This window comes from Artibeus jamaicensis, unplaced genomic scaffold (assembly GCF_021234435.1).
Source record: "Artibeus jamaicensis isolate MK-2021 breed Jamaican fruit bat unplaced genomic scaffold, CSHL_Jam_final scaffold_537, whole genome shotgun sequence".
Lineage (NCBI taxonomy): Eukaryota > Metazoa > Chordata > Mammalia > Chiroptera > Phyllostomidae > Artibeus > Artibeus jamaicensis.
In genome coordinates this window covers 36,414,344-36,429,657 of record NW_026522047.1, presented here as the reverse complement: position 1 = coordinate 36,429,657, position 15,314 = coordinate 36,414,344, and positions in this window count along the sequence as shown.

The window sequence follows — 15,314 nt, the reverse complement described above, 5'->3', positions numbered from 1 at the left end:
TCTGCTAGAAGGCAAGCTTCATCCTACCAGGGGTGGCTGGGAAAACTTTGTCAACAGGACCAATGGTAAGCATTTCATATATATATAATTGCAAACAAGTACTTCCTTGGGACGTTGATCTTATGCCAAACAAAAATCTTGAAAATGGGTTGTGGATTCTGTTTTAGATAAGATACATAGGTTGAAGAAGGAGGTTGTCAATTCAGGTGAAATAAACCAGAGTGAGTCTCACCTAAAGATGTCGGGAGACCGTGAGGGCCAGTTCATTCATAATCTCTTACTCTGTTACCATGGGGAGTGAAAATGCCTCAAATCTGAGTCGAAAGGGCCTTTCTGGCTTCTGTGATAGATTCACGAGGGGCTTGCCTAATTTCAGTCTAAATGTTCTAAGTTTATATAATTTTAGTCTCTTCATTTTTATCTGAATGTCTAATTTTTGTCATTGGAGTATGACTGAAATAAAGTTGGGGAAGTTAGTTTTTTGGTTTTGTTTTTTTAAGATTTTATTTATTTATTTTTAGAGAGGAAGGGAAGGAGAGAAACATCAATGTATAGTTGCCTCTCGTGTGTCCCCTGCTGGGTACTGGCCTGCAACCCAGGCATGTGCCCTGACTGGGAATTGAACCGCGATCATGTGGTTTGCAGGCCTGCGTTCAATCCAATGAGCTATACCAGCCAGGGGGGAAGTTAGTTTTTAAGTGTTTTCCTTTCCTAGGTTTTCACATTAATAATTACACAAGTTAGAGAAGGTTTTTATTACTTTCTAAATTCTTTCACAAACATCTCATTCTGATTTTGATCTCAAGCTTTCTAGTGGTAAAATTAATTTTAAGATCTAGGCTTAAGTCTTTTTGGCGCTGTTTAAATTAGGTCAGCCCATCCTATCTTTCCCAACCATCTCCTTCCATCTTCATCCCACCCGAGGACAATTTAGATCAAGAGTAGATGATGACAAGACAAAGTATAAAACCCAGAGGTGAAAAAATGGCAGCTATGCCTTAAAAGGGAAGCAAATTTGAGTGGCAACAACTTTTCAGTGTCTGCAAATAATAAAGATGAGGGAACATGGAGAAGCATTAATACAACAAGGTAGAGACTAACAAGGAAATTAGGTGACATTACAAAACATGCTTTTTTAAAAAAGTACACTTCTCCTGCTGAGCACTTTAGTGAAAAGATAAATGAAATAGAATCTACTTCTCAGAGCTCCTGTTCTGGGGGGTGGGGGGAATGAATACATGCCATCCTAATTCTAACACAAGGCAGATTGTGTTCAGTGTTCTAAAGAGGCACAAATTGCTGTGGAAGCATTAGAAGGAGAGAAAGCCCTCTTCCAATGTCAGCCTCCCCTAGAAATTTGTTAGGAATGCAACACTCAGGCCCCACGCTAGACCTACTGAATCCAATGCTCTAGGGATGGGTCTGTGTGTTTCACTGAGCCCCTCAAGCAATGCTGACGCATGCCGAAGTTTGAAAATCACTTACGTCACATATTCATAATCAGTAGTACGACTGCTAGGGGGTCTAAGGAAACGTTATCCATTTTATACAAATATTCATGTTCCAAAGTGTCTTTTGCAGCCTAAGATGTGAGATGAAAAGTTGAATACAACCTGTGTCCAACAACAAGAGAATTACTAAGTGAATCCTGGTGTAGTTATATGTAGGGACACCAGCCTCATCTATCATCCCTTGTATGGGAAACTGCTCAGCTCACAGTCTCTGCCAAGAGTGGCAGCCCTGAGCCACTTCATATGCAGAAGTCCCATCTCTACCATGGGAACCTCTTTGCCAGGCCTCAGGTGACTGGATGAGGTGTGCAGCCCACTGACACTGACGTGTGTCAGTGTGGAAGGCTGGGCAAGCATGGGACGACGTGATCAGCTTCACTGATCAGGTTCTGCCTCTGGGACGTTTGAGCTAGGAAGGAGGGAGAAGCAACCAGTTAGCGGAGAGGGGTATGTAAAGTATGTTTCCAAAGTTCTCATTGTGATTGTCTCACTTTGAGAGTGAGGAAGAGGCAGGAGAGAGAGAGGTCGCAGAGAGAGAAGGAATTCCCACAGAATATTGTTACCAATCTCTCTCCCTGGAGAAAGAGAAGTAAAAATATAACACCGGTGTCTGGAAGGTTGTTTTAAATTTTTATATTCATTTTTTATTTAAAATAAAAGTAAAAATAAACCTACACATGACCCAGGAATCCCACTCCTAGGTATTTTTGCCCAAGAGAAAATAAACCAGATTTTGACAGAAATCTGTGTGCAATTCAGAGCGGCTTTATTCACTGTAGCCAAAAACTGGAACCAGCCCTGGAGATCACCAACTGGCCAACGGATACACAAACCCATGTATTCCTACAAAAGAATACTAGGCGGCAATGGAGACGGTGCACCAAGAGGAGGACCCCTGAGGGAGTGAGGCTCCTTGAGGTGGAGCGTAGAGGGAGCAGTCACAGCTCCCGCTGGGGTGCTCCTGCCTGGCTCTGAGCAAACTCGCTTCCATCCCTGACCGCAGTCTCAGCCCTCTGCTTCCCGCAAGGTCCAGTCGTTTGTTTTCTATCCCCTATGATCTTAGCTGAGATTCCTATTTCCTTATTGCTGGTGGTCTCCTTGTAAAACACTTCCTATTATTTGAGGTAACTCAAATGAGCATTGATTCTCATAACCAAAAAAGTAGCATAAAGCGAATGGGAAAGTGCTTAAGATTGTAAAGGCAGAAAATCAGAATACCAAGTTGTACCTATGTTTGATTATCCATAATTGATGTAATTAAAAAAAAAATGTATGGAATAAGAAGTAGCAAAGGTGCCGGGCTCCTTGGAGCAGAAGCAAGTGAAAGCCCCTGTGGTCTGTCTTGGAAGTCTAATGGCCTTTCTGCCAATCAGCTGTTTCAGCAATTTTGCCATCTACATAATCTTGCTGCACGGAAATAATCATCTTTGCTTTGTGGTCAAAATCCAGAGCAATCAAATACAAATCATAGTGAGGATGAAATACGGACAAATAATGAGTGGAGAGAGGGAGATGAAGAAGAAAAGGAAAAGTATATACAAGACAAACTGGAGGAGAAACAAGAGGAGGTGAAAAAAGAAGGAAAATGAGGAAAGAAGTCTGGAAAAAAAATTAGTCAGTAAACTCCTCATGGACACTCTCTGGGCAAAGTTTAAGCTAAACGAACACCCCAGCAAATGAGATAATCTGCTGTTTGCATTTGAATTTAACATGACAGAAAAACAGATAAATCAGTGTTTGGTTGTTTTTAAAGGGAAGAATTCAATAAAGAAATGTGTAAGTGGAAACATAAAAGAAAGCTCAAGAGAGAGGGGGCATGAGAGAGAAAGACAGGAAGAGAAACATTGATGTGAGAGAGAAACGTCAATCGGTTGCCTCTCACACATGACCCATCAGGGAACCGAACCCGCAACCCAGGCTTGTGTCCCCACCAGGAATCAAACTGGCAGCTTTCTGCTTTGCATGACCAGGCCAACCAACTGAGCCACACCAGTCAGGGCTAAATAAGAAAATATTAGCAATTTTAAATTCTGCGGAGAACTGGATGAGGGGAGTACAGAGAAGTTTCTAAAGATTCTATTTTTACACTACTGTGAATTTGAAGCTTTATAATGTAAGTGTGTTGGTTTTATTTAATTAAAAAATCGGTGAAGAAATTTTAAAAAATGTATTGAATAACAAAATACATTTTACCACTAATGTCATTCTGATTGGTAAGGTTACGGTTATTTTTTTTAAGTCTTCCTAATGCTTTTAAAATGCTCCCCTGATTCTAGTTCACGTGCTTCTATTTCTTTACACGCCTGGGACCTGCTTACGCCACGCCAGCATTCTGTGCACACCGTTGGGTGCCGGGGCTTTTTTATCCCTTCAAATATTTTGCTCTGGGAGCCAGTTAAGTCCCTTGGGAACAATTTGATCTTTTCAGGACTTTCTTTTAAGCTCTGTTGTTAGGTGGGCCCCCAACAGTGTTTTAGTTTAGGTACGATCTGCTCCCACTACTGAGGTGGCACTCTGCTGAGCGTTCTGTGTGGCGCTCCATGCATTGGAAGCTCTTTCTGCTCAGGAGACACGAGTTATTCTTAAAAAAACAAACAAACACCCACACACACACACACACACACACACACACACACATACAGGGTCTGGCAGAAGTAATGCCTGCTTGAGTGTGGTTAGTACAGTAATAATATGGGTGTAACAATTTATAGTTTTAATTTGAACATTTCGCCTAAAATGTCATATGGTGTTCTTGAACGCGATGCTGTTATATTACAGAATTACATGCTTATGATTTTGTAATAAAAGATTTTGCAATAAAAAGGGGCGTTATTTGTGCTGGACCCTGTATTTATTGATCCAGACAGAGAGATGGGGGTGGGGGAGGGAGAGAGAGAGAAACATTGATTGGTTACCCCCACTTGGGACCAAACCTGTAACCTAGGTATGTACCCTGATCGGGAATCGAACCCTCATTCTTCTAGTGTGCCTGGGATGATGCTCCAAACCACTGAGCCACACTGGCCAGGCGACACAAATTATTCTTTGCCCTGCATGTAAGCTCGGATGGTTTTCCTTTCTGTCTTTCTCAGGTGGTTCTTTCCCAACGGTTTCTGTACACGTGTCCCTCGCTCAGCAATCCCAGTGTGTGGGTATGTGGGGGACTCCCTCGCTGTAGTTCCCTTCTGCCTGAGCCACAGCTCTGCAGGTCCTAGCTCTGTTTATCTCGGTCTTCTGCACTGACGGAGACCTCTGGGTTCTATTCACACTCCTCCTCCCCGTGCTGCCCCCTTCCCTGCCTGGAAACTCTCTCCAGGAAGGAAAAAGACAATAAGAGTTCATCTCATTTACACCCCACCTCTCAGGGGGGCACCACTCTTCATGGCCTACTGCTAAATATCTGAAAACCACCGTTTCCTATATTTTGTCCATAGTCATTTAAGATGGATGGGTAAATCCAATCCATTATCCCATCATGGCCAGAAGCAGATGTTCCTAATACTTTCTGAATGTTTCCAATTTTCTACCATTTGTGCACCAGCTGTGTGTATCTACAGAAGTCCAGTCTATACAAAGTAAAATTGTCCCTTACAGTAACTCACAAGTTAGAAACATGAAAGCTTTAAGCCAACAAGCCAGGTGTTACCATCAAATGAAGTTTTCACTAGTGAAGACAGGTAAACCTGAAATGACATAAAGTAAGAGAACCCCTCCCACCACCACCAGAAACAACAGTGAACATTCGAAAGAGCATTTTGAATTTTGGTAGAATTGTGTATAGTGGGGTGGCTGGGGTGGGGGGAACCCGGGAGCAGGCTGAGGGAAAAGGAGAGCTTTGCTTTCTCATTTATTTAAAGCTAATTCTGCTGTGGGTGTTTGCTGTTGGCCTCTGTTACACCCATCACTGTCTCCCTTTGACGATATTTCTCTAATATGCCTAAGGAGGAGGGACATGACCCTTGGAGTCTGCTTTTGCCAGTTTTCAGGGGACCTGTGTCCATCATAAACTCCCCAAATGTGCCAACCTAGTTGCTGTTCCTGAAAGAGGGGAAGGCTCATCACTCCCTGGGGATCTCCCTGTGCTCCTCATGGAAGCCCTCGTCAGGCCCCACGAGGAGCACAAGCTGAGAAGCGCCTGCCCACTCCGAGACCCCATACATACCCTAGACATGCATGCTCCATAAGATGTCTTGCTGATTTATTTACCCACTCCCTGGGGGGAAAGTATCCGGTTTTTCTACGTCGCTTCCCCTCAACCTGCTTTAAACTTGACCTGGCAACTGTTGCTGATGTCTCTGAGTCAGAAGGATGTATTGGTGATAATTTTTTTTTTAAGTTGACATGCCCAGTTAATACAACTCAGGACTCTCATCCCCTGGACCTCCTGTGATAGTCTTTCCTGTTATAGAAGCTCAAACAGGAAGACAAAACCTAGCCAAGAGCAGTGTACAGAGCTGCTCTCTATCGACTGCAGTACAGAAATGCCTTCTGGTTTCCCCACAGCAGGTCTGGTCCAAGATTCCGCCTCTGTTTATGCTGCCTATCTGAATGGTATGACTTCAGGCTTTTACGAAATCTCTAAAGACCAATGGAAAATCACATCTGCAGATCAAATTCACATAATGATGTCAAAGAAAAAAATCCAATTTCTTCACTGCCTTATAACTGTTTTATTGCCTTAGATTATTAGCCTTCTCTAGCTTTTGAGCAAAGTGATGACACTTTAGTTTCTTATATCTTGAGATGTTTTCATGGTGGCAGGTGGTAGAGGCAGGGGCGGGGGCAGGGAAGTGCTTGCAAAGAGAATGAATGAGAACTGGGTGGGAGTTGGGGTGATGAAAGGAGGATGGGGTGGTGGCTGACTTAGTCAGCACCTGAGAGACTGTAGCTGCTGGCTGAGGACCCCCGTCCTGAGAGTGGGAAAACACCACGTCATGCAGGGACTCTACCTCGGTGGTCATGAGTGGACATTCAGTTATCCCCTAGGGGTTTCCCAACCTTCACTGTGGGCTCTCCCTTACCCCTCTAGAATCTTCTTTGCTGCTTCTGCTGCTCTCTGGGTAAGCAGTCCACAGCCCATGGAGCTGTGGTGATGTAGCCTCTCCTCCCTGTGGTGGTCTTCCTTGGTGCAGTGAGCTCCACAGTTAGGGAGTTCACAGCTGGCCTGACACCTGCAAGTTATGGCTCCTCCCTACAAGTTATGGCCCCTCCCTGCTATCCCAGGGGATTGCTGTGAGGTTTAAGCAGAAAAACATGGGGACATATACTGTAATATCTCTAGTGCTATACAACTGTGAGTGGTCACTCCCTTTTGTCCTGGGAATTATGGGCAGCTCTTGAGGCCTAATTTGCCTGATCTGTATTCTTCATGCCCCACTTTCATCTTCTTTTGCCAGTTGCTGACCTTGGGCAGGTTACCAAATGTTCTATGTCTCACTTTCTCCACACCTGCCTGATAAGGATAATCATGGTACCTGCTTCAGAAGGTTGTGTTGCTGGTTAAAGGAAGCCATTTCATGAATGTTCTAAAAGAAGGCCTGAAGTATTTTAGGACAATGCCTGACATGGAGAAGGGACTCAAAACAATGGTCATCTCTATTTGAGTGCACTTAGTTTTGTTTTTTAACTGCACTATGGCCACCATCTTGATCTGTCCAGGGCAGTGATTCCTGGAACAGGGAGGCTGTCCTTGGACATAGAACCTTTCATAACTGCAGACCTGGTGAGCCACTAGCTTGGGTCATTGCTGATTGAAGAGGTGGTGAAGAGGAGGCCATGATCATGGGGCACAGACACTCACATCGAGGGTTATTTTAAGGAAATCTCTCTAAGTCCTTTAGGACATTTTTTGACTTATACATGGTTCATTCACATTTAGTCCCTTTGAAAAACTTTGTTATGAGAGACATTATTAAGTAAATAATACCATTTGCAAAACTGTAGGTGTCCCATTTTTAAATCCCACTTCTAAAAATAAAATAAACATATATAATAGTCTACATATATGAGGTCTGTCGGGAAAAAGTCCAGCCATTGTTAATAAATGAAAACAGTTTGCACAACATCAATGTAACCTGGCAGCCAAGGAGAGTGACTGGAATGCACATTCATGAACAATGATGACTCCACTGTACTAGTCCGTGTGGGTAGTAGATGCTGTTGAGTGAGCATATGTGCTGTGTGGTCATCCCATTCAAAATGACTGGGCAGGTAGAGCAATGAATCTGCACCCAATTTTGTGTTAAGCTTGAACATTCCTCTGCAGAAACTATTCTGATGATTCAGAAGGCTGCAGCTATGGGTATCTGGTGATTGGCGGCTTCATCATGACAATATGCCCACTTATGCATCATGTCTTGTGCAGAGTTTTTTGGCAAAACATCAAATCACCCAAGTAACTCAGTCCCTCTGCTGCCCAGATTTGGTGTCCTGAGACTTCTGCCTTTTCCCAAAACTACAATTGCCTTTGAAAGGGAAGAGATTTCAGACCATCAAAGAGATTCAGGAAAATGCAACAGGACAGTTGATGGTGATTGGGAGAATTGTGTGAGGTCCCAAGGTTCCTACTTTGAAGGAGACTGAGGTGTCATTGTTCTATGTACATGTGTCTTGTATCTTGCATCTTCTTCAATAAATGTCTCCATTTTTCATATTACATGGCAGGAACCTTGGGATCTCACACAGTTCTTGAATGTACTGTCTGGACAGACCTCATATATATGTATGCAGTTAGCATATGTATGGGAAAACTTGGGAAGACTATATTCCAAACTGTGAATATTGGCACTTTCAGAATATTGGGGAAAGAAATTATAAAAGACTTTATTTTCTGCAATATATATTTCTATATTATCAGAACTTTAAAGTCATAATAATATGGTACTTCTTTATTATATCAGACTATTTTAAATATATATATATACACTCTGTTTATTAGTATGTTAAAAGGAGCATGCATGCTCCCTTTAAAAGTGTTGTCTATATGTGGAGCAGACATTAAGTGTCTGGCCTGAAATTTAACTCCATCTTATCCACTCAATCCCAGGCTTGCTGGAGACCTGCTACAGGCACAGATGACAGAAATCTGTCCACATTTCAGAAAACCCTTGACATTTTTCGCATGTGCCTGAGGCAGAAACGTGTGAATGGGGAACCAGCTGACTGTGGTTGGGGCCCCTGCAGATGCCCCGGCTCCCAACACACGCTGCCCGTTTGCAGCAGCTCTGCTCTGCCGTAAGTACGTGTGACTCCAGACTCCCCTCGGCTGTGATTCTCTCCGACTTTCCAGCTTCAACATCTGAATTTGTGTCTTTTAGGGGCCTTTGGCCTCCAAGTATCCACTTCTTGATCCCGGTTTGACTTTCTTTGGTTTTCTGGCCCCCAATCTCTTGATTCTCTCTTCTGGCTGAGGCTCTCTGCACCATGACCCCCTTTCTACCTCTGCCCAAGCAGCCCAGCCTGGCACTGGTTTATGACACAGCCCCGTAGAAATTTCTAGATATCTAAGAGGGGAGCACTGAAGAAGTTCATATAATGGCTTAGAAACTCCCTTCTCATTAAAAGGACAACTGCAGTATTTGCAGACGAGCCAGCCAATTACAGCCTTGGTTTTTGCAGATTCATCCAAGTTGTTGCATGCATTGACAGTCTGTACCTTTCTTCGAACAGTAGTGTTACCGTTTAACCATCCATCTGTTGAAGGCTATCTGGACTGTTTCCATTTTTTAACTGTTATTCCACATTTTTGTATAGGTATTTGTGTGAACATAAATATCCATTTCCTTGGGATAAATTTCCAAGAGTGCAATTGCCGAGTCATTAGGTAAGTGCATTTCAGATTTATAAGAAACTAAAGAAGTGTTTTCTAGAGTAGCTGTACTATTGCATTTCCCCTCCCATAATGCATGCATGGTCTCATTTCTATGCATCTTCTCTAGCACTTGGTATTGTCAGAGTTGTTTAGTAGTATGGTGAAATGAGGTTTTCATTGGCATTTTCCTGATGGCTAATGATGTTGAGCACCTTTTCCTGTGTTTATTTGCCATCTGTGTACAATGGTCCCCTGTCATCCTTGGTTTCACTTTCCTAGTGTCACTCATTCATGGCCAACCGTGGTCTGAAAATATTAAGTGGAAAATTCCAGGAAAAAACTGGTAAGTTTTAAGTTGCATGCCATGCTGAGTGAAATGATGAAATCTTGCATCGTCCTGCTCTGCACATTCGGGACATGAATCGTCACTTTGTCCAGTGTCTCCCCGCCCCATGTGCTCCCTGTCTGGCAGCCAGTCCGTCATGACTGGGGCCATCAGATTGACTGTCTCAGCACCATGGTGCCGGTGTCAAGGGACCCTTATTTTATTTAATAATGGCCCCAACATGCAAGAATAGTGATGCTGGCAATTCAGATGTGCCAAAGAAGCCATATAGTGCGTAAAGAGTGAGAAGTTGAAAGTTCTTGACTAAATAAGGGAAGAGAAAAAAATCATATGCTGAGGTTGCTAGGATCTACAGTGAGAAGCAAATCTTCTATACACGAAATTGCCTAAGTTATCGATTAAACTTTATCATAGGTATGTATGTATAGAAAACATAGTATATATAGGGTTCAGTACTATCCTCAGTTTCAAACATCTCCTGGGGGGGCCTTGAAACTTATCCCCAGTGGATAAGTAAGGACTACTGTATCCTCTTTGGGGGAATGTCTGTCTAGGGCTTTTGTTCATAACCATTTTTAAAAAGGTAACTATCTGTAGAAAGTTTAGCTACATGAATCACAAAGCTATAAAAAGCATCATCTTACATATGTTAGCAGCTTGTTGGGGGGCTGGGGTGGGGGTCAAAAGGAGTATTCGTTGGGAACCACTCTGCCTGGTTTCAGGAGTTTAACTGCCCCCTATGGCTAAGGCTGAGTGAGCAACCTCCAGAATGCGAGCCACTAAGGAGACAAAGCTTATCTCTAGCAGCAAGCACGGCTTCTGCTTCATCCCCTGCCCCCAACACTTGGTCAGTTAGTCTATGATGGGTAAGACCCCTCATACAAGGGGCAACCTAAGCCAGACACGATCACTTGGGAGGCCATAATGGAAGGACTCGGGGGGCTGCAACAAAGAGGGAGTGATAGACCCTTACCCCCCAGCTATTCTGACATAGCCTGAGTCCCCATTTCCATCTGGGAGAAGCACTTCCTGGCTCTAATCCACTTAAGCCTAAAACCTATGATGTGGGAGGTGGTGCAGCCCCTTGCTGGCTAAAGCAGGATCCGGGTTAATCAGGCATAAGAAAGAATTCCTAAAGTACTGTGAAACCTGCTTTGCTAAGAGTGCTTTCATTCATATGATAAGGGTTGGAGCAGGAAATGAGCATATCTCCCAAAAGTTTTTGCAACCCGTTTACCTGACAGACACTGACTCAGACTAAGCCCTCAGATTTCTTTGAAATGTTATCTACTGTTTGATCCTTGTCACCCGTATTCCTGTGTATTACAACCCAATAAAAGCCATGGAGGAAGGGGCTCTTGGCCTTTCTCCTTTGAGAGATTGGCCACCTCTCCTCCCCAAGCAGATCATGTCTTGGTAGTTTCCCTTTTATCTGTGGCAGATGGGGGGACTCTGCAGGCAAAGTTGCCCCTACAAGTATCCTGTGCCCTGCCCTCCAGCTGATTACTCCGCCAGACAAAAATATACTCAACTGCCCCAGCTAGTGTAGCTCAGTGGATTGAGTGTGGGCCTGTAAACCAGACAATCGTGGTTCGATTCCCAGTCAGGGCACACGCCAGGGTTGCAGGCCAGTTCCCTGCAGTCCAGTACCCAGCAGGGGATGCATGAAAGGCTACCATACATTGATGTTTCTCTCCCTCTCTCCTTCCCTTCCCCTCTAAAGATAAATAAATAAATAAAATCTTAAAAAAAAATACTCAACTGATGAAGTCCAGGTTTCAAGACACCCAATGGACCACATTTTCTAGTGATCAAGGTCACTGTGTGTGGTGAAAGTCATATGTCATACATTTGAATGTGGCTTTCTCTCTAGCAGCAGGAGAAATGGGCTGAGCCAGAGTTGTCTCTTTGGGGTGGGCTTGCCTGTCTTGCTTTTTCTGTCTTCCTCGCTGCATGTATCCAAGTGGCAGACTTGCAGGTCTTTATTGAGCTGGGGAAGGAATTAGATTTCAGGTGAAGAAGTTTCACTTAGGTCATGAGCCTAAGGCATGGGCTCCATTCAGTTTACTAGACACTGTGCATTGGGATAAACACCGCGTGCCCAGGTAATAATAAAGTGCAATCAGGAGAAGAGCTTCATTCATTGATATTAGAATCCTACTTCAGGCCACTTCCATTTTTTTCATGGAACTAAGGATTGTTTGAAGTCAAACTCATCATGGGGAAGCCAAAGCCAGCAGTAAAAGGATATCTACCAACTCCCAGATTTGGCTTCAAATGGGGAACCAGGTTTGCAAAACCTTATTTTTTTTTTGCACCCAAGTCTGGGTGAGACTTAACACTTTCATAGTCTTTACAGGGTCAGGATGTTATGTTATGGGTCCTTCCAAAGTCATCAGTAACTTCCTTCTGGACCCTGAAGCCTTCCCCAGTTCTCACCATCCTTGTTCTCTGTCACTGCCTGACATTCATTAAGTGTTTTCTTTGTCGTATTCTGCTTTCCCTACATTTTATTTTCTCCCCCTTTGCTATAATTTCTTCCTCCTCCAGATGTGTAATCTAGCAATCACCTAAGCTTCTTGTTTAGTCTTCTTTTCCCCTTAAGCCTCACTCCCTTCTAGGGCTCATTCTTTTATGATTTCAGCCACCCCTCCTTGCAAGTGTGTCCCAAGAGGACTTCCCTCCTGAACTTTTGGGCTGGGTCCGTGGCTTCTTCCATATCTGCTATGGCTGTTTGCCTTGCCATAAGAAATGCTTCATTGCTCCTTCTGCCCCAGAGCTCTTCTTCCTGATTTCCTGTTCCTAGAAGTGTGTGTACCAGAGGGTGCGTAGGGCCAGAGGGGAGGTGCCTGAGGAGGGCAGGTGTAGAAAGTTGTGTTTGAAGGTTGGGAGGAGGAAAGAGAAGGGAATGGAGAAAAGGGGGGTGTTGAAGGAGATCAATCAAATGACGGATTGTTGAGAATGTGCCATCTCTCTTCCCAGAGTCTTAGAGATACTCTCACCTGACAAAGTCTCAATCTCTCTCTCCCTCCCCCTCTCCCTGCACTGAGAGAAATCTCGCATTGGCCCAGACGTCTACTGGGAAGAAAGGGCTTATGGATTCTTTGCAAGGAGTGTTCCTCTCTCTCCTTTCAGATAGCAACTTTTAAAAAATGGATTACATCCCAACATGCAAAGAAGAGCAGAGATTAACACTGTGGGGCTTGTGGAATCACCACCAGGTTTGCCAAATATGCTTGGAAAATTTTCCATAAAACCCTCCCATGCAGCTGCAGCTGATACCTCCTGCCTCTTTCTCCAGATTCCCCCTCTCTTGCTTCCACCTGTGCCCACCCTGCCTACCTTCCTGCCCACCCTCCAGCAAAGAGCCTGGATGAGTGTGACTGTATTTCATTTTGTGTGTATCCCAGTAAAGCAATAGGAAATTATCCGATAGAGCAATTTAAAAACAAAAACAAAAACTTTCGTGCTGGTTGTCAGTGGGCTTCCTTTGAAGGCAACTTGCCCAGGAATTTATTTGCAGAATTTCTAGCATAAGGTGTTGGGGCAGAAAGTGTTGAGTCTAGAAAATGCAACCCAGAACTCTTTCTGTCTCTCCTCTCCCCCTGCCCCATTTTTAACAGTGAGTTTTATCTCTAGCTTCTCCTCGCCTTATCTGCTTTGGGTTTCCCCCTAGCTGGCCCCTATCCCAACCTTTGATTGCCAGCCCACATTCAGGGGCCATGAGGGCATAGCCTCCTCTCTGTGGCTATTCCTTCCTGCAGTGTCGGTACGTCAGGAGGCAGTTGATACCTGGAGGGCCCACCCACTTACCTCCTCATTTCCCCTGTCCCATCTCTTCCTCTCCTGGGGGGGTCACCAGCTGCCTCTGAAAAGCCTTTGGCCATGCTCTGCTTAGCCACATGGATGCCAAGAAAGCACCCAGATTTTCCCACTTCAGGATTATCTGCCCCTATCCCACCATGTTCAAGGAAAAGGCACACACACACATGTTATTAAAATGAACTGTTTATATTATCTCAGTTGAGTCAATACATTATAATGTATTAAAATGGAAAGGTACAAAATTGAAATAAATACTTTCTGATTCATGTATAAATCTTTTTTTTGTCAAGATGACTTTTATCATCAGTACATGTCACAAGAAAACATTTAAAATGACACTGAAACAATCATTGAAATCATGGTGCATGGAGGAAAAAGGTAAAGAAAATACCTTTTGGCTTGTTTTGGCATGAGACCTTGATACGATTTGGGTTCCCCAAAACCATGTGAAGGGTGGTAAAATAGAAATGCTCACAACTGACTTAAAAAAATAAACAGGCTTTACAAAAACCCTCTTTGTGATTAACCCAGCCACTTCTCTACACGGTCTGCACTTACAGTAGATACATTCATTATTGTCCATGGGAAGACAGCAACTGCCTTGCGTTTTAAAGAGCTTGGTGGAGAGGCTGAAGAAATGTGCTGCAGCTGAAGGTGGGTAGAATGCTCAGGAGAACAAAAAGTCTGCATGGTCCTCAGGAACGCCCCGAGCATGACGGGTGTGCAGGGTCTCCAGAACGAGAGGTGGAAGGGAGGGGGCGTGAGGGGTCCAGATCTGAAGCAAAGCAAGTTGGGGGGATGGAAAGGGTCCTCAGTAGTGACAATGTGGCGTGGGGATCTCTCTCCGCCTGAGCAGTTCTGGGTTTGTCCTCAGCCTGGGAACGTTTCTGTTTCAGCAAGAGGTGAACCCAGCGCTGTGGAGACGGGGCTGGGACTCTTTTCAGGCACAGCAGCTTTGGGGAGACAGGGACAGGAATGGGGCTTCACAATGAATGCCACCAAAGGGGCTCTCTCTTCTGGTTCTGACTGCTTGTTAGGTGGTTGTTAAGGCATAAGGACTTTAGCAAACTAGAAGTTAAGGGCAGCTAAATTCAGCCAGATTGAAGGTAAACAAAAGGTGAGAAGGAGTCCCTTTCTCCTCAGCTACCTTTCTCCCCAAGCACAGGAGGCCTCGGCTCCCGAAGCTCTGAATTTACAGTACGCAGTGGCAGAGGGCTTGCCCTTTGGAAGGCTCCATGGAAAAGAAGGCTCATCCCTGACTTGGGGCAACTTGACCAAAGTTTCTACTCTCCAGACTCTCTTTCCTGATGTCCTCTCAGGCTGTGGGCACCCAGCTGTTGAGTGAAAAGTGGAAGCACCAAAGTTTGGGCAGAGTTGGGACAAGTCCTTTGCTACAGACTGTCTGGCCCATCTCAACAGCCTTGAACACCATGTGTCCTGGAAAGCCAGGCCTGATGCTCACATGTCCCAATGAGACCTGTGCTCAGCTGGAGACAGGACTAGCTTTTCAGGGTTCAAGAATGTTTCCCCTACGTCAGACACAATGACAGCTGCAAAGGCTGTGGGAATGTGAACTCCTTTCAAGGCTTGCGAGCCCCTGGGTGGGTCCTTAAGGGAGTGAAAGGAGCTCCTTGGACTTGAATCCGCTCACAGGAAATACAGAAGACTGAACAGAACAGATGGAAAAAACTTTTCCTTGCTCCCAGGTCTGGAGTAATGGAGACAAATCTTGAAATGCTATGGGAAGGATGGACCTGGAGAGCTGCCTGCCATTCTGGGTAGACTTCTGGCAAGATCCCTGGAGACATGACTGCATTGAGGA